Source organism: Artemia franciscana, chromosome 1, assembly GCF_032884065.1.
Source record: "Artemia franciscana chromosome 1, ASM3288406v1, whole genome shotgun sequence".
NCBI lineage: Eukaryota > Metazoa > Arthropoda > Branchiopoda > Anostraca > Artemiidae > Artemia > Artemia franciscana.
In genome coordinates, this window is record NC_088863.1 from 9,595,677 (window position 1) to 9,616,167 (window position 20,491).

General features: G+C 32.4%; 1 protein-coding gene across 5 annotated transcripts in view; it reads right to left on the reverse strand.

Annotated features, from left to right (window-relative positions):
* The window catches only part of LOC136025188 (basic helix-loop-helix ARNT-like protein 1), a 353,837-nt gene that overhangs the window by 197,630 nt on the left and 135,716 nt on the right, over window positions 1–20,491 (reverse strand). The window contains exon 1 of one of the 5 annotated variants that reach the window (XM_065700985.1): window positions 4,431–4,625. The exons of 3 other annotated variants lie outside the window; for them this stretch is intronic. The gene's annotated coding sequence lies outside the window, so the exon portion shown is untranslated. Of the gene's footprint in view, window positions 1–4,430; window positions 4,626–20,491 lie in introns of those variants that run through there. One more of the 5 variants, XM_065701010.1, reaches the window with a different exon arrangement.

The window sequence follows — 20,491 nt, forward strand, 5'->3', positions numbered from 1 at the left end:
AACAATAAGTATCAAAATAATAAGTATCAAAAACAATAAGTATCAACCTAACCTTGGTGTACTAAACAAATAAGTATCAAAAACAATAAGTATCAATAAGTATCAAAAACAATAAGTATCAACCTAACCTTGGTGTACTAAACAAATAAGTATCAAAAACAATAAGCATCAATAAGTATCAAAAACAATAAGTATCAACCTAACCTTGGTGTACTAAACAAAGAAGTATCAAAACATATTGGATGGTGAACCTAATTTGAGAATAAAATTAACATTATTCCAAAGAATTTGAAATTGTTATAGATTGTAACATCATCCTTCATGTGAAGAAAAATAAATGTGGGAACAAAATTTACTTTATTAGCTGATGTTTTAAATTGGCATAATTGATGCTTTTTTCAATATTTATTTTTGAATTTTTGGGTAAGAATTAGCAAACATATTACTAGATTTTTATTAAAAGTTAATAAACTTAAATAATGAGGCTAATAAAACTGTATTAGAAGTTAAAAGTATAAGTTTTGTAAATAAATGGTTCTTTTCAGAAAATGGATTGGAAAAAAAAATTATAAAAACCTAGAACTAAGCCAGAATAGAAAAACTTTTGGAGATACTAGGCTAGAGTGGCATTTGAGCTTTACAGAAAACTAAACATACTGCTGGTAAAAGTTTTCTTGAAGAATGGTACAACTGAACTGAATATCACAAGTTTGTTGATTTTAAGATGTTTTTTTTCCTGTAAACTAGTATTTAGATTTTTTTGTATATTTTGTTGTTGTAGTCTTTGTTTCATGGTATGACCAAGAAACACAGTTCAATATCCATCATTTTCAGTAACCGCAACTGAAACTGTAAAATTTAGGGAGTTTGAGAGGGTGACAGTCCCCTATACCACAACTACATATAAAAGTAGTATTGACAAAGAAGGAGAAGAATAATGGTGTATATAATGCTTTCCTTTTATCTTTTTCTTTATCAGGTAACTTTACGCGATGGTACTTACGTCAATGAGAGGCAATGCTCTAGCATTGCCTTTGTGCCTTCCTTGTATTACTTATTACTTCTTTTTTTTTGCTGACCACTTTGTATGGCATGGGTAGTTGTGTAAAGTTTGGAGGGAGCTCCTTTGATTAAAAATTTAAAGTTCTAGTGCTATATAATTGTGGACACTAGTCCACCTCCCATGTCCTTTTTTGCATCACAGTCCCTGTAGGCACCCAAGATATTTGATCAAAATTTTGAGTTAGCCCTTTTGTTCATAATATTTTGCTCCATTTTGTTCATAACATAAAAAACACATCTGGCAACACTAATTTTGTCCCAAAGAAATATCCATGAAAGAAGGAAAAATCAATAAAATTGTACAAAAGTGGAAATCAACAAGCTAAAAAAAGGGAAGGAGTCATGGACCCAAAGGGGGTAAAAAATACAAAGCTATTTTGAATGACTGCCCTCAAGGTGTTCTGTATATGTGGAACCTAATTATGAATAATCTGTCAAGTCTATTAGAATGGTATTCTGAGTACACTTGGGCATATGCCAATGATCTGGTGTATCTACTACAAGGCAGATATCTAAAACTCTTGTTTGAATTAAGACACCGCCTGCTAAACACAATTCAGACTTGGGCACAATAGCATGGGCTGGTTTTACTTCCAAAAAGAGTTAAGCAAGAGTATTCACAAATAAAAGGTATCTGAAAGCTCCTCTTACTTTCAAAATGTATTGTCACCTGATATCACTCAAAACAGGTGAAACATTTTTACTGGTCCATTGACTTAAAAGTTCACTAAGTGTCCTTGAATTCAATAATACTGTGTAGAAAATTCATCAAATTGAATCTGAAATGCTGCTGAATTTATAGGTGCTATATTTATCTTCTTATTCTTCTAATAGCAAATGAAATGTTGCTGGTCCCTAGTTTGTTATTTAGCATAGTGAAGCAACACAAATTAGCTGTTAGCTATGATGTTGTTTAAGTAAACCTATCTCTCTTCTAAAGTTGGTCTGTCATCCCCATATATACAACATTGGTATTTTTTTCTAAAACCACACTGCCTATTCTATAACAAAACAAATCAGAGTTCCCAATAGGAACAGGTCCATTTATTAGACAGTGTAACAAACATTTATGCAAAGGGTCTAGATATTTTGATGCCAAGTTGGTCATCATCATCAGTTAGTTACTAGTGTATCAAAATTAATACAAACTATATTTGTTTTAAACAAAATAATCACTTCAGGGTAAAAGCAAGTTACCAGCACATTGACTTAAAAAGTTCACTAACTATTCTTGGATTTTGCAATGCTGCATTGAATAAAGGTGGTACAATGCTCTTCAAAATTGTAGGTCAAAGCAAGTTATCATTCCATTGGCTTAAAAAGTTCACTAACTGCTCTTACTTCTAATTGAAAATGAAATACTGCTGAATTTTAATGCTGCTAATTTTTTAAGTCAATAGATGGGTAACTTGCTTTGACCTACAATTTTTGAAGGACATTGTACCACCTTTATTCAAAACAGTATTATAAATTTCAAGAGCAGTTAGTGATCTTTATAAGTTAATGGACCAGTAACTTGCTTTGACCCAGAAGTGATTATTTTGTTTAGCATAAAAATAGTAAGTTTTAATTTTGATACAATAGTAAATCTACAGATGATGATGACTGACTGTATTATTGAAATATTTACAGGCTTTGTAAATATTTTTGTTTCACTCTCTAATAAAAGGCCTGGCCCTATTTGGAAGTCTTGTTTATTTCATTATAGAAAAGGTAGTGTGGTCTTAGAAAAAAATACCAACACAGGAAATGCATTCAGTCAAACAAATTTTGAATCAATGGAAGAAGGGAAAATAGATAAAACTACACAGAACTGGAATCAAGCACTCAAAATGCAATTTCCCCCTGAAGCAATTATTGAATTATGAAAGAGCATAAAGAAGGCCCAAAGTTGTGTATTCACTTTCATCATAGCTAAATTATGTATTCAACCACCAATTTACCAAATCTGTTTCTTTTGCTTTGGTATCTTATCAGAGCTTGATTTGATAACCTATTAAAGAAAGTAGGGCAAGGCTAGCCAGCATCCAAAAAAAATGATAATTTCTGGTAAATTTGTAATTGGTTATATAATTTAGCTAGGATGAAAGTGAAAATGTCATTTGATGCCCTTTTTTATGCTCTTTCATAATTCAGTAATTGCTTCTGGGGCTATTTGCATCTTGAGCCCTTAGAGGGACCCCAAAGGTATTTCATTTTTGTAACCACACAAATAAGTTATCAACATTAGTAAAGGCATTGAAAAGTGGTTAAAAACATATGACTAGTTAAATTAGCTGTTGGTATAAGTATTTTAAAAATACTTTTTTATAACAATTCAAACCTCATTTATTAGGCAAGTCAAATATAAATGATTTTCCTACCATTTCAATTTAACTGTGTTTTTTTAATGTTGTCAACAAAAATAGAACTGAAAATTTCATTTCAAAACTTTACTGTTGATAATTCAGGGTAGATATTTGCACATTAAGGGGGGGGGGTAAAGTTCATGGTAAATTCGCAGTGGGCCATACAATTTAGCTAGGATGAAAGTGAAAACATCATTTGATGCTTTTTTAGGCTCTATATACCTCAAAATACCATTGGAGTCTCTTTAAAAGCCCAAGATGCAATTAGCCTCAGAAGTGATTATTGAATCAAGAAAGAGTATAAAAAAGCATTAAATGGCATTTTCACTTGCATCCTAGATAAATTATATAGCCAACTACAAATTTACCCAATTTCTCATAAAACCAAGGATATGTACAGGTTCCTAAGCTAGACTAATATCTAATAAAATTTTGAATACAAAATAGCCTTAATACCCAGGAAACTCACAGAGTGCAGATAAGCATATGGGTAACAGGGGGTGTTTGTTGCTCGGCAAAAAAAAATCATGTTATTAAAATAAACTAGCACCATAATAAAAATAGTAGTTATTTCCCTGAGAATGCAAACTAACTACACTCTCTGATGGTCCCAGATATAGCTATAAACTCAAAAAAAAAAACATCAAAGCAATGGAAGTTTTAATTTTAAGATATCTTTAAATAATATTTGATAACCAACAGAACTGCATTTCTTTAGTAATCAGATATGGGTTTAACAATTTTGATTGTACAGAAACTCATTTAAACAGAAATCAAAGCAACAGTAGAGATATATATTAGGGCCTATTTAGGGATAGCCTATATCTGCAACCTATAGGAGAGGGAAGGGGTATTGCCAGGAACATAAATATGGTATTTTGAAAGAGCACATTGTCATTGGAAAGCAACAAACAAGGAATTTATTGATACCACTGTTAATATTTATCCTTCTAAGGAGCTTCTAATATTCCTGGTTATCCAGATAGCCTATGGCAAAATAATCCAAAGTAGGGTACTTACAAGAATCCTTTATCCTTAGCAAAAGTAGGCTAAAAGGGACTGATGTAAAATCCTTAGACAATTAGCAGTTGCCACTTTTCTTGAGGTATTCAGTAACTTTATAAGGTTATTCAGTAACAAGAACAATCTGTCATCCAAATTTTAATGAGAGGAAAAGGCGTTCAGCGCGTTTTGTAAATTTTTCTGCCTTTTTTTCAAAATCCTTATTATTTCGCCTGACAAAAATAAGAAATTATAGAACGAAAGTGCTGCAAATTGTAGCACACAGTAGCACATGTCGTTCGATATAGCACATGCTACAAATAATTAAATAGTTCTAAAAGGGTACTTTTATTCTACAGGTGGCAACCGTTATCATAAATCTACATAACGTGTTCATTTTATGTCTTGCATTTTAAAAATGTCACAATAGGAATAATAGTCTTAGAAGAAGTTTCAGTTGTTGGTAAAATTAAAAGGCCAATCTAGATGGTTAGGCCCCATTATAGGCCATTTATTTTTGTGCAGCGTAGCCTGGGATCTGCCTAAGAAGGCCTTCAATGCATATAACAGCTAAATATTTAGATTGGCAGGTTGGTTCTAGCAGTGGTATCTTTGAGCATTAAATTTGTTTCTAAGCTAGATCAGAAGTCAAAAAAAAAAAAAATGAAAATTCAATGTTATTTCTTACTTGCAGCTATTTTAAACGTCATCATTAACGAAAGTTTTTATCGCATCCCAGTCCCTTACTTGAGAATGACAAGATATAGGCTTTGTCGTAGACCATTTTGAAAAGCTGAATTGACATGTTGTTGTTTTCAAAATAGGAAGCAAATAAATTGTCTATTGTGGTCCCCTATAATAATTATCACATTAACATGCGAATTACGTGTCCGTTTTTTTAATGCAATATTTTGCCATACAAATAATCGTTCATCTGAGAGCCCTGGGTTGAATGTTTTTTTGTTGTTTTCATTATATTTGACGTTAAAAAGCCGTTTTAAAAGAGGCATAAAAAGTGCTTCTTCTTAAAAAAAAAACTGGTGATAAAAAAAATGACACCTAGTGACAAAGATTTCACGATAAACATATTATAGACAAAATTCGAATATTCTAGCGAAAATTGGCGTATTCAAGGCACTCAGAAGGGAACATATTCGTGAACAAAAGAGTTTGCAGCCCTGGCTTTAGGCGTCAACCTTGACCAGGAGCTTTCGCAAGCTAAACCCAGATTTACAATTACAGTCTTCCTATCCATCAGCTTTTTAAAAATTGTTTACTTTTCAAAACTTATCATGACTTAGTCAAGATTAACGCCGGATTATTATCTACCCTGTGAAAAATTTTACTTTTATCTTTTTGTGTTTTTAACTAAATTTTAAAAAGTCAAAATTCAGATTAAGTATCAAGCACTTTTACTAATGTATGAAAAGTATTTCTCATGCCATAATTTACAAGTTGTTTCTTTAAAACATATTTAAAATACATGGAAAGCATACAGTTGAAAAATTAAAGCTGAAACAAAGGGTTGCTACTCGTGCCAAATCTTTCCTACATCATAGGAGAGCGATCTCTGTTTCTCTCAAATATCGGTCATACAAAAGAAAAGATTGCATCACCATAGTTCTGCGTAATTTCACTGGTTTATGTGTGTGGCGTATTTACGTATGTTAAAAATTTCAATCCTTAAATTCAGCGTAAGAGTTATTAGATATCGCTCGAGCTTGATATGCTCGCAAATTTCCGGTGGAAAATTCTTGCATCCATGTCAGTGGTATCCATTGGAGGGGAGAGGGATTTCATAAAATAGCTTTTGGCTGTGTTTTTGTTCAAAAATCTATTGTTCTTTGTTCAATATTTCATAAGAAAAGGGCCTACAGTTTTATTTGTCTACCATATCTGGCTGGCCCTATTTCTTTTTTGCTAATTACACATTATGCTATTTAGCATTTTTACTTCAATAATTCATTCTTTTACTTTATTTGGAAACCTAAAGTTATTAAGGAGCAGGTGGATGCAAATGATATATAGTAAATCAATAAAAGAATAAACAAATATTTTTGTCCTTAAGACGTATTGAAAGAATAATTCACGAACAATACGCAGTGAACATGTTTATATAGCAGCATATGCTTAGGCTATTCAAAATAAAGCTAAAAATCCCTATTATTCAAATAACTTTATTTATTTATGTTATCTAGGTACCAATTAATAACATATACTTCTATATATTAAGGGAGAGATAGTAGCAAAAACTGAAAAATAAATTCTCAAATATGATCATGTGAACGAAAATTCCAAATTAGTTTAAATATTAATGTCAAACAGTTCGTGGTAACAAACTGTAGTAAGGATCAACCCGGCTCAATAGTAGCCGAAACCCTAAAAAACGGATTTTGATACCAACAGTTACATCAAAAGAATTGCATTTTAATGCTTATTTGATCCAGTTTTGCCATACCCATCAAAAGTTACAAGCCTGAGTTTTCTACTGTTTTTAAATGTAGAGTTGAGAGAAAGAGTCAAACTTTAATGCAAAGAGTAGGGCGTTGAGAAAGAAAAGGCCCCTTTCATATACGGAGTAAGTTCTGTTTGTTTCAAGTTTTAATGTCACTCCTTACTTTCAGCTTTGTTTATTTTTGTTTAATTTTCACCATAAAAGCTACTTTTTCTGAGAAAAATTCATTGGCTCCTCTAAAGGTTTTAACTGTCCTAGTTTCTTCCCTGGTAAGTTTTGACCATTTAACTGGCGATTATTTTCTAAATTAGACCTAAATTAGCTTTTTATTGGGAAAACAATGTTTGTCGTATAATAGACTTAACATAAGTGTGCTAATTTTGTATATGAGATTATTAGTGTTGATCATACAAATGTTGCAAGCTTAGATTTAAAGTAGAATCTATTTTTGTCTTAAAAACCTTCAAAAACATTTTTTCACCAATAATAAGCTGTGAATGCGTTTATATAGTAGCATATCCCTAAGCTATTTTAGATACACTTCAAAAAATCAACATTATTCAAATAACTTATTTATGTTATCTAGGTACTAATTATAACATATACTCCAACGTCTCAGGGGAGGGATAGAAGCAAAAACTCAACAAGAAATTCTCTTGTTGAGAATTTCTCTAAAAACTCTCTAAAAACGATCTTGTGAACAAAATTTCAAAATAGTTGAAATCTGAATATTTTCATCATAAAAGCTGCTTTTTTCCCAAGAGAAAATACTTCACTGGCTCCACTGGTTCCTCTACAAGTCTTAACTGTTAGCCCAACTTCTTCCCTGGTTAGTTTTGACTATTTATCAGTTTTTTTTTTTTTTAATTAGGATATTCAAGAACAGAAGGGCACACAGAAAGTTTTTAACCGTTTATTTTGGTCGGAGCACGTGCATCGTTTGGAACAAATGCGCAAGTTTCAAGCTTTAAAAAAGGTCTCAAAATAAATAGAAAAATATACAGTTTCTTGATAAATTTGAATCGCATAGCTACTTCATTGTTTCACCCAATAGATATTTAGCACTCTTTTGGCTGAGATTGTTGTTTAATACCAAAAAATATCATGAAATTCAGTTTTGTTTCGGTACATTTTCTGGTATAGCTAATCTTGATAGTGGCGGTTTGTTTTCGTCGTCTGAGGAGTCAGACGTAGTGTGCCGTGATACCCATGCTTCTGTAGATTTTGCCCTTTTAGTATGACTAACGTGCCATTATCATACTTTTTACTATTCTGTACGGTGCAGAGTATCGATCAGATAGCTTCTTACCGTCAGCATTTACTCCATTTTTCAAGTAAAAACAATCTCTTTCTTAAAAGTTTAGTTCTCCCTTAACATTTTGTATATTTTTGACTTCCTGTTTGGTTTTTGATTTATAGATCTCTTGCTATACAATTTTATTGGTTTTTCTCATTCTGTTTATAAATTCCTGTTTGTAATCCTTGGAATCATTATAATATTGTCTTGACTCTATAATTTGGTCATAGGGTATTCGAAAGTACGACCGAATAGTACGTAGGAAGGATTATCGTTTATTGTCGGTGAGAAAGCCGAGTAAATTACATGTGTTAGATAGGGTAAAGTTTCATGCCAATCTTTTCTATTATCTTTTGTATAAATCCCTAGGATACTAGAATTTGTGTCTATTTTCAATATTTCCATTAGCTTGAGGGTGTTATGAGGTTGTTAATCATTTGTTTATGTGATGGAAGGACATCGAATCCTTAGATACTTTTGAGAAACCTGAAACTCCTTAGGTTGAATGTCTCACAACCATTTATTAAATCTTTTAGTTTTGCTAGTGCTGACGGAACAAAAAAGTACTGTTTCAATTTATGAAAGGTTTTATTAACTCTGAGGTGTCCACCCATTTCAGAATGGAAAAATTCGAATGCAGTGGTTTCAAAATTTTGGGGTAAAACTCGTATTATGGAAGTTTGATTTCTATTGCTATCATTTTTCACTACTCTACATATTATTTTCTGATCTAAATCAAAATAAAAGATATTTATTTCTTTTTAGAGTGCTTTCATGGCATTAGGCAGTTCTTTATCTGATAAGAAATAACCCATCAAGGCAACATAGGGTCTTTATTTTCTTTTATTTCTTTTAAATTAACTAAGGAAAGAGAAGCGTATTTTTTTCTTTGGATGTGGTATTCGAATTCAACTTTAAGTTTTTGCTTTTTGGGGGATATTTTGACTATATTCCATTAATTTCATCGACTTAACCTTCTAAGGGAGTATAATCCGGAAATCTACTCAGGTAGTCACAGGGGACGTTTGTTTTCCCTTAAGGTGTTCAAATTCATAATCCAAATCTCTAATTTTAAATATCCAACGCGCGAGGATTTCCGTTGGTTTTTTAAAAGTTTGTAATTATTTTAAGCTTTTATGGTCTGAGCCTAACTTAAATTTTAAAGCCACTAAATAGACTTGGAGTTTGTCCAGGTGAAGACTTTTTGACAATAATTCTAGTTGGGCAGCTGAGTAATTTCTTTTTCCTAGCGTTCGTTTACGAATTTCGTATGCTGAAACCTTTTCTTCCCCGTTCCCTTGGTTTTCCTTTTCTTCACCTGTTCCTTGGTTGACGCATTTGTGGTGACTATGAATTGTCCTGCTTGGAAATCCGGTAATGACAAAAAGGGTTAAGAAATAGATAATTTCTTAGACCACACTGCTTTTCGATTTGCAAAAAAATAAGTGAAAAAAAACGGGTTTAATTTTTATAAAGCAGTGAACAAAATAAAATATAAACTACACTCTAGCTAGCAAAAATAAAAATACTCCGAATATTTCGGCCCCCTCGTCCGGGAGCCTTTCTCAGCGGAAAAAAAGGAGAAAATTACCCAACAACAATTTAAGACTTTTTTAAGACATTATAAAAATGCCACAACAACAAAAACACCACAAAAAATATAAACAATAAATTAAATAAGAACAAAAACTCACATTATAAAACAAACACTCCAGCACTGACTGTAACTTTAGAAAAACTAAAGTAATTGCATGTATTGATAGTTTCCTCTGCCTTAATCGGTGTATAAATGGGAATCAATTAAAAATATACATTATAAATACTTGCAACAATACGAAAAGAGGTCATCCAACCCCAAATCCAATCAAAATCTCACAGGTTAATGATTTTCAAAAATTCTTTAGAACATGTTTTAAGGTTATCGAGGGAAAGATTAAACCAAAAGCTTTTGCAATTAAAAAGGAAACATGAAAAACAAAATATTTCAACGTATAAATCTAAACATTCCCCAGAACCAGGTGTGATTAATTTAAGCAAAAAGGAGTTAACCAAAGAACAAAAGAAAATCCTTGAAAAAGGTATAAAATTTGGACTATCTCCTAAAACAGTACCGGTAGAAAAATTAATTTCAAAGATTGAGACAGGGATTCATATGTTTTCAAAAGATGTTAATAATGTACATGATTTAAGACTGGGAGTCGTAAATATTTTATAAGATTTTGGCAATTTTCAAGAAAACCTTAAGAACAAAGCAACAAAATTTTTGAAAGATTTAAAAAAGATGATTCTCTAATAATAACGAAAGCAGATAAAAGCAATACGGTACTAATCCTAAAAAAATGATTATGATAGTAAAAAAGAAACAATTCTAAAGGATATTTCAACATACAAAAAACTTAACTCAGACCCAACCGAATCTTATGTTGCAAAATTAAGAAAGGATTTAGAAGACCTTAAAAATAATCAAAATATCACACAACAGATGTGCTATAAGTTCTTTCCGAGGGGATCAGTTTGCCCAAGAATATATGATTTGCCAAAAATACATAAAACAGACATTCCTCTAAGTTCTATAGTGTCAACAAGGAACTCACCAGCAGAAAAAACTGAAAAATGGGTAGCAATGACGCTTAAGCCTTTATTATATCTCCAAAAGTCATATATAAAAAACTCAGTACTTTAAAAAAATAAACTTAAAAATACTGAAATATCAAGTGATTCTAGACTTTTTAGTTTTGATATAAAATCAATGTATACGTATATACCTTTCGATAAATCTGTTTTTGTTTTATCAACAAACCTTGATGTGCATAAAAATGAAATGGAAGAATTATCTGCAGGTATTGAGATTGAAACTATGTTAAATCTAATTAAAATAACTAGCAGGTATACTAATTATTTCAAATTTAGAGATAATTTTTACCATCAAGCTAGAGGATTAGCAATAGGAGGACCCTTAAATCCACTGTTAGCTAATATTTATTTAGATTATGTAGAAAATTTAGCTATTCATACATATTTTTAAAGCCTAAATTTTGGGGCAGATATATGGATGATGTATTAGTTATTTGGAATTATGGGGAATCACAAATTGAAGGTTTTCTGGAACATTTAAATAATTTGGGAGGGGAATTAGTTTTTACAATTGAAAATGTAACAGAGAACAAATTACCGTTTCTGGATATTTGGATCCATAGGAAGAATAATAAACTAGTGTTTTCAATTTACCGTAAACCAACTAATAACAACCGCTATTTGTCTTTCACATCAAATAACCCGATCCAAATAAAAAGGGGGGTAGTTATTTTTTTAGTTGATAGAGTGTTAAAATTAGCTTCACCAGAATACATTAGTAGTGAATTAATTTTTATTAAGGATATTCTAGCAGGAAATGGATATCCCAAAAATATGATTTCTCAAATAATTGAAAAAAGGAAAAAAGTTATTGGAACCTTTAGAATTAGAAGAAAATGGATCAAATCAAAAACCAAATTACATAACTTTGCCTTGTATCCCAAAGTTGTCACAGAAATTAAGGAGAGAATTAAAAAAACATAATATAAAAACAACTTTTAAACCAGGACAAAATATACGCTCATGGCTAAATAACGGAAAAGATAAAGTTCCAAGGAATCTACAACAGGGGGTATACAAAATTCCATTCTCTTGTGGTAAGTTTTATGTAGGTAGAACACAGCAGAATTTAAAAAATAGGCTACAGCAACACAAAAATGCGATAGATAGCTCGCTAAGACAGAATAAAAACCTGAAACTTTTGAATCCGCTATAGCGGAACACGTGTATAATTTTCCTCATCATAGTGTTTTATTTGATCAGACAAAAATTGTTGATAAGTCTGTAGGACTTTTACAAAGTTTCAGAGAAATTATAGAAATAAAAAAGATTATCTATGGGGGTACTAGTATCAATAGAGATAAAGGGGAATTTAAAATAAATTCGATTTATAATAGTTTAATTAAAGACCAGTCAAAAACTTCAACGAGTATTGATTTGCATAATTGTCCTGAAACAAGTAATAACCTTGCAAACGAAAGTCAAAGCATGGTCAAGACTGTAAGAAGTCAACGGACGGCTGCTAAAATAGCAAATGAAAAATTCCATTCAATTTATAATTCATAATTTTGTTTTATTAGCCTGTAAGATTTTGATTGGATTTGGGGTTGGGTCACCTCTTTTCGTATTGTTGCAAGTATTTATAATTTTCATTTTTAATAGATTCCCATTAATGGGAATTTATTAAGATCTATGCCACCTATTAATATCTATGCCAACTATTAAATTCTATGCCATCTGTTAAAATATATTCCACCAATTGTGGCAGAGGAAAGCGTCAATATAAACAATTACTTCAGTTTTTCTAAAGTTACAGTCAGTGCGGGAGTGTTTGTTTTATAATGTGAGTTTTGTTTCTTTTTATTTTATTGTTTATATTCTTTTGTGGTGTTTTAGTTGTCGTGGCATTTTTATAATGTCTTAAAAAAAGTCTTAAATTGTTGGTGTGTAATTTTCTCCTTTTTTTCCGCTGAGAAAGGCTCCCGGACGTGGGGCCAAAATATTCGGAGTATTTTTTTTTGTTAGCTAAAGTATAGTTTATATTTTATTTTGTTCACTGCTTTATAAAAATTAAACCCGTTTTTTCTTCAATTATTTTTTCGTTACGAAATGGGTACTTTTTCAGGTAATCTAAAGAATCTTGAGCTTCTTTTGATTCAGTATTCTTTTGTAGGTTTCCTTGTGTAAGGTCAATCAGGGGCTTTGCCACCTGGGCGTAATTTAGGATAAATTTTTGAAAATAGCTCGTTAACCCAAAAATTTCACTTAATTATCTAATGGTTTTGGAGTGGGGTTTAAGATTTTTGACTGATTTTACTTTCTCGGGCTTTGATGATATTTGGCTATGTGTTACTGCTACTCCCAAAAACTTAATTTTAAGTTATAACAATTTTTTTTGGTCTACATTTCAAATTCACTTCTCTGAATTTTTCAAATGCTTTGGCTAGAGTAATTAAATGGTTTTCGGCATTTTCATCCATAAAAATCACATCATCAGTAAAATGAATTATGTTATTTAAACCTCTCAGTAAGTGACGTAAGGCCTACATAATGCGCCTGAACTCAATTTGAGTCCAAAGGGCACTCTTAAATATTCATAGGAGCCACATTTTGTTGTAGAGAATACAGTTTAATATGCCTCGCCCTCGGTTATTTTTACTTGGTGGTAAGCTTGTATTAAATCTAGGGAAGTAAATATTGTGTTTTTATTTGACATGGAATCTGGGTTTTCCTCTATTCTAGGTAAAGGAAATTTGTCACTAAACACTTGGTTTTTCAAAGCTTATAATCTAGGACTAATCTAAGGTCGTATTTTTTTTTGGACAAGAATAACGGCTGCAGAATAGGGACTTATCCTGGGTCTTGTCATTTTATTCCTCTCTAGTTTCTGGATTTTATTTATTAGCCAGTCCTCATGTTTTATGAAATACAATAAGGCTGTTTTGACACGGGTAACCCTGTGGTTTTCATTGCGTGATCGTACAACGGAATTAGGCCTATGTCATCTTCAGATGTGGAAAAAATATCTTTGAATTCCCAGAGTAGCTCAAATAATTTTTGTTTTAATGGGATATCAGTGATATAGCTTAGGTCCAATTTTTCAAGAAATTGATTCTTGGGTAGGGGGTACTCGTTGTTTTTAGTGTTTATATTATTTACTAAGTTTTCTCCACATTTCTTCGAACTATTTATGTCTATTTCCGATACCACCTGTATTTCAACTAAGCATGTCCCTTTGTTTAGGGTAGTCGAATCGTTTTTACGGGTTTTTGTTATCCAAATGTAACCTTCTCCCGTTTCGTAATTTATAGTCTGTTCTTTGCAAGCTAAGTTTTTGGGAATATCTTCCAATGGTGAAGTCACTCAAATATCATATTTGTTATTAGTTGGCTAAACCATTTGCATCATTGGAACCCTTTGCATTGAATCTGGTTGGATTTTGGTTTTCCGTACCAAAAATCCATAGTATTTTTTAGTAAGGTTATCATCTATCGAATTTAAAATGTTATTATTTTTCGTTATATTGGTAGGTTCTATATTTACTACTTTGTTCCAAAATTTGGTAATTTCCTGAATTTGATTTTCTCTCAATTCTTTCATATTGCCCATATTTACCTCCACCAAGTTATCTTTTATACTGTTCATGCTTGTTTTTCCCCAGAGGGTAGATTGATTTTGTATTTGCTACATCAAATAATACTTGGTTTAATTTTAAAAAGTTGGCACCCATTCTTGCCTCATAAGGGAAGTTTTTACAAAATATGAACCGAGTAGGAAAGTTTCTGTTATATTTGCCTTGTATTAGATACACGGACACTTTAACTTCTAAATTATGGCCCGTTACAATTGATAAGCTATGGCATATATTGCTTATTCGCTGTTTAAAATAGTTGGGTAATTAGTTGGACACGGATGTGTTTATTACATTTACTGCAGCCCCTGAATTTTTTTCCAGAGAACCAATGGTCATACAAAATCGGGAAAGGGCTTGCTCGAACATCTAAAAATTGACTATAAAAGTGTGCAGGTATTTCTAAGAAGCATATGAATCTGCGTGTCAGAAGATTGGTACTGAGCATTCATGCGATCGATTTTCTGTAGCATGAATTCTTTTTTTTTTCTTTTTTTGCCAGAGAACCAATGGTCATATAAGATCGGGAGAGGGCTTGCTCGAACGGAAAATACAGTTATAGAACCCCATTTTGTGACCAAAATGATCGAAGGTCAACTAGGTGCCCCCTCCCTCCTATGCTCCTTTTTTTCCAAACTCATCCGATCAAAATTTTGAAATATCCATGGGATAATATCCACGTGGGAGGGGGAGGCTCCCCCTACCACTCTCCTTTTTTCCAAAGTCATCCGATCAAAATTTTGAAATATCCATGTTAATCAGCATAGTTGAGTGGTCAAGCAGTCATGCCTCTAGGGATGACACTACCCTGAAATTCCATAGGTAAAGGGTCGTAAGTTTTGAAATTTATCTTGTGTTTACCCACAGTATTTATTATGGAGAAGTTAACATAAATTTTAGGGGAGGGTAATTTTTCTGTGGGGAAAATTTTCCGATGGAGGGGATTATCCAAGGGGAGAATTTTCCATGGGAAGAGAAGTTTCCAGGGATGAACTTTTAAAGTGAAACTATTCACAGGGGAAAATGCCAGAATTCTTATACGAAATTCATTTTATGTTGCCTACTTTCTCTTTGGCAGGTGCTCCCCCCTCCCGCGAAAAATTTTCTTCTTACACCCTTGCACATATATACTTAATACTTTTGTTTCTGTTTTTTTTTCATGTAAGGGTCATATTTGTTTTGTTAGTTGCAGAGGCGCCATTTGGGGGGGGGGGGGGGGGGGTCAGGGGTGGGCAAATGTCCACCCCAGATTTTTCAGGGGGCCCAAGCTTCCACCACAAAGAGCCCTTTGCTGGCCATAATAATCTATGATGTTCAACATAATCCATTCTGTCCAATTGATTTAAAATTACTGCACACCTATTACTTTCACCGACGTATTGTTTACTTAAATAAGAAAGTTTCTCGCTGAGGAGGGCCAGCCTTTAGTCTGGTTAAAGTTTCCACTTTCAGTTTTATCACTTAACCTCGTTAATTATGATCTTTGATGATATAATTAATCTTAGGTCAGTGTGGCTGAGTTCCACATTGGGTTACAGTACATTTCCATGCAACACACGGGTGCTGAAAATGAGTTTTTACTTAGAATGTTCGATCGATGTGCTGCCAAAACTCGCATTTTTTCTTACGTGAAAGTTGGGGGGCCAAAATGGAGTTCATGCCCATCCCAAGATTCGGCCCAAATGGCGCCTCTGGTTAGTTGAATCATTAGTGCATTTTGACATTAAAAGTAACGTAGTAACAGCATATGGAGTTGTACACTTTAAAAAATTTAAGAGGATACAAGGCCGCAAAATCAAGATGAGAAAAAAATTTAAAAAGAAAATAGAGACGAAAATTTCACATTTTTGATAATGAGGACTGAAAAATCTACAGTTAAATTTTCTTATATCCTAAAGTCGGTGGCATCATTTTCATCCAATAAGTTCATCCGTTTTAGGTTGCTTTTCCCTTTTTCGAAAATCGGGCATGTTTTTTTTTTTGGTTTGTAAGTGTTCATACAATCATTGGCCTTAATGAGTTTTTTATCACTAATTTTGTGATGTAAAAATTAGATAGAAATTTATACCACTATTTCTGTTTAATAGATCCTATGAAGTTCCTGGGCAAAGAACACTATTTGTATTGCAATAGGAAGAGAACAATTACCCTGCAGCACCCTTACTCAGGCTGTGTCAAAGTGAAGAGATTTGTGACAAGTTCCTACCTCCTTGAATCCAACCCCTATTTATTTTTATCTGAAGACTCATAGAGAATTAAAGGATTAAGGCACTTAAATGCAGCCTTTGAGCAGAATTGCCACCGTTGGTTATTTACCACTGAATTTGGTGATTTTTTCCCGTTCGGTGATTTTTCGGTGTTTCGATTTTATTTAAAAATTGGTGATTTTACTATGCTTGTATTAAAACTATTTATATTTGCGTAGTATTGATGTCCCTTCCCCACTCCAGTGCCTCACTAAATAGACCATTTAATCTATTTAAGCTCATTAAGAGCCCTCTAGGAAACCAGTTGGACCCCAGCACTATTTCTTCTTTTATACATGCGTATAGGTTAGTAATGGATGCCCCATGGTATTTACCTTGTACACTTGTCTCGAATGTGAGAAAATGGAAATTCAAGAAAAAAAATTGATGATTAATACTCACGTAGCATAAGCATTTGTTTTTATAATTAAATCAAATAATTACAATTGGATGTTAATACAAAAATCATAGCCTAGCATTTTTCTTTCTGTTCAAAAATTAGTAAAATTTTTGCTGTTAACACGAGACGAATTTGAAAATCATATTTTACTCTCAAGTTGTAGTTGAATGAGAAGTAGGAAAGCAGTAGATGCAGTTCAGGTCCTATTTTATGTCCCAATAGAGCCTTCACCGTTGTCTCTCATTAGAAAGAAATGACATCTGGGTGATGATCAATGAATCAAGCTCCTCATTTATATTTTTTTTTCTTTTTTTGGAAAAGGTTAGATAGATTTAAAGGAATTTTGCGGAGAAAATCATAATATTACAGTACTTAGTTGTTTAGATATTTATGTATTTTCAATCCAAGAAATTTTCTTGGCCATACTGAAATAATTAATTTTTGAATTTTTACTCTACAAATTTTTCATCTGAATGGAACTTTTCTAAGTATTTGCCAAGAAAAAAATCCTTTGTTTCCTTTTTTATAATAAAAAAGATTTTATATGGTAGCAATGAATTCGATATAAGATAATATAGTCATTTGGACGCATTATACACGTGTTCAAGTACAGAGCATAAACATTAACCAGTCATTCTATATCCATCGTAAGGTTTCAAGACGGCGAATGCTGGCCAGAAAAAAAAAATTAAACTAAAGAAATAAATAAAAATTATTTCATTTATTTATTTGCGGCTAGCTTTAAAAAGGTAGCCGCAGCAGAGTTGAGCTTAGTTGAGTTGAAGCAGTTGATACTGTGTGAGTCTTTTACTGCGGTTTTTACAATATGTAGCAACCCAAACCTAAAATCAAGGAATTTTCCAGACCAATTTCCTTTTGTCTTTGATGTCTATGAGTCTTTAGGATTGGGGAATGAACACTTAAAATAAGGTTTTTAATTAGAGCTGTGGACAAAATCTGTGGCAATGTGGCACTTAAAGAGCTTTTAGTATGAAAATGCTTCTGTTTGTTCTTGATATTAGTAGAGACCAAAAGTAAGTGTAAAGCCACTTAAACATGTATATCAATAGCAAGCAAAATTTACTTCAAAAGATAGGTTTAAAATGTATCAACTGGATAGTATCAGAAACATTTCCGACTTCAACCTGGAATTATAGCCATAGAATTTGATTATTCTTAGAAAAAGGGGTTGACAATTATCCTTGAACACCCACTCCTTAATGAAAGAAAAAGTACGCATGTTGAGATATTTTTACTAAGCGGCTATTTTACTAGCGGCTATGCAAAATGAAGGCCTTTTTATGCAGAGCTTCTTCTAATTTCCATGTGTTTTTATCTGTTTTAAGGATTGTCCTTTTTGGCCAACCCTATGGGGCTACACGGAAAGCAGGTCACCTTGTCTGGGTTGGGAGGATATCATAAATAAAGATTTAAAGGAAATGGGAACTTCCTGGGAGGGAGTAAAGAGGGAGGTTTTAAATAAATTAGGTTGGAGGAGGAGCGTGCTTAGCTGTGTTGGCCTCAGACGGCTTAGTGCTGCAGTGAGTTATTATTATTATTATTAGTAGTAGTAGTATGGAATGAGAAATACCTTGCATACATAATGAAGAGTGCTTGATATTTAATCGAAATTTAATACTTTTTTTTAAATATAGTTAAAAGCACAGTAAAGACCACAGTAAAATTTACACATGGTACATAAATAAATAGAGTAGCAACTCTTTGTTTCAGCTTTAAGTTTTTGATTATATGCTTTCCATGTATTTTTATAATGCAAAAGTAAAATCACACAAATGTTCTATGTAAAATCAACCTGTCACACTCTAGTCTAGATATTTAGCTGCTATGTGCAGTTATGGCCTCGTTATGCAGAACCTATGGCTATACTGCATAAAACGAAACAAATTTGTCTATATTTTTCAAATTAGGTCTAATAATCTAAATTGACCTACTAATTTTACCATCGACTGTGAACAAAATGGCTATCTCAGAATTTTGATCTGGTTACCTTAGGAAAAAATGAGCGTGGGAGGAGGCCTAGGTGCCCTCCAATTTTTTTGTCACTTAAAAAGGGCATTAGAAATTTCAACTGCCGTTAGAGTGAGCCCTCTGGCAATATTCTAGGAGCACTGAATCAATACGATAACCCCTGGGAATAAAAAAGAAAGAAAAAGCAACAACAACAAAAAACAACAAATGAACACGCATCCGTGATTTGTCTTCTGGCAAAAGATACAAAATTCCAAATTTTTGTAGATAGGAGCTTGTAACTTGTGCAGTAGGGTTCTCTGATACACTGAATCTCAGGCTCGTAAGTTTTAATGGGTAATACTAGTTTAAAATCAGCATTAAAATGCAATTCTTTTGATGTAGCTATTGGTATCAGAATTCCATTTTTAGAGTTTCGGTTACTATTGACCCGGGCCGCTCTTTACTACAGTTTGTTACCACGAACTGTTTGAAAAATATCACAAAAGCGGAATATGGACTTAAACACGGTAATAACTTTAAGGAAACACAAGGATACAACTTCAAGATGAAAAAAAATTAAAAGAAAATAGATATGAAAATTTATTGTTAGTTCTAATTTTCGATATTTTGCTATTTTGCACCACCACCGTCGATGACTGTAGGCACCGTACTACTCTAGTTTAGAAAATTTAACTTATTTGCAAATTATTTGATCTAAAACTGTGTTTAAAAAGGGTAGAAAATATATCTGCCTTATAAACATCAAAAAAGAAAATTTTATTGTATATTTTTAGCCCTCGTTAGCAAAAATGTGAAATTTTTCATTTTTTCAAAAAAGTATTAAAAGGATCAGAAGGGCGTCTATTTGTTTGTTTTTGTTTTATTTTTTTTCTTCCCGTGGCAAATTGTACCAAACAAATGTGTCTTGAATACTTGCATAAGGAATTGGAAAAAAATAAAACGTTCTACTGATCATTTTAATTACCAGAAGATGTACCGAAACAAAGTTACATTTCATGATGTTTTATGGTGTAAAGCAACATTTTAAGCCCAAAAGATGAAAAAATCTATAGGGCAAATAATGAGGTACCCACCCGACCCATATTTATCAAAAAACTGTGCATTTTTCTACTTTAAAGTTTTTTTTAAGCTTGAGCTTGCGCATTTGCTCAAAACGATGCAAGTGCTTATAACAAAAAAAAATGGTTAAACAATTTCTGTGTGCCTTTATGCTCTTGAATGCGTTAATTTAGAAAAAAAATGCTTGCTAAATGGTCAAAACTAACCAGGGATTTAACTCAGGCTCATAAGACCTTTATTGGAGCCATTGAAGTTTCTATCGGGGAAAACAGCTTTTACGATGAAAACATTAAGATTTCAACTAATTTAGAATTTGTGTTCACATAATCGTCTTTGAGAATTTCTTGTTGAGTTTTTGGTTCTATCTCTCCCCTAAGATATGGAAAAATATATTATTAATTAGTACCTAGACAATATGAATAAAT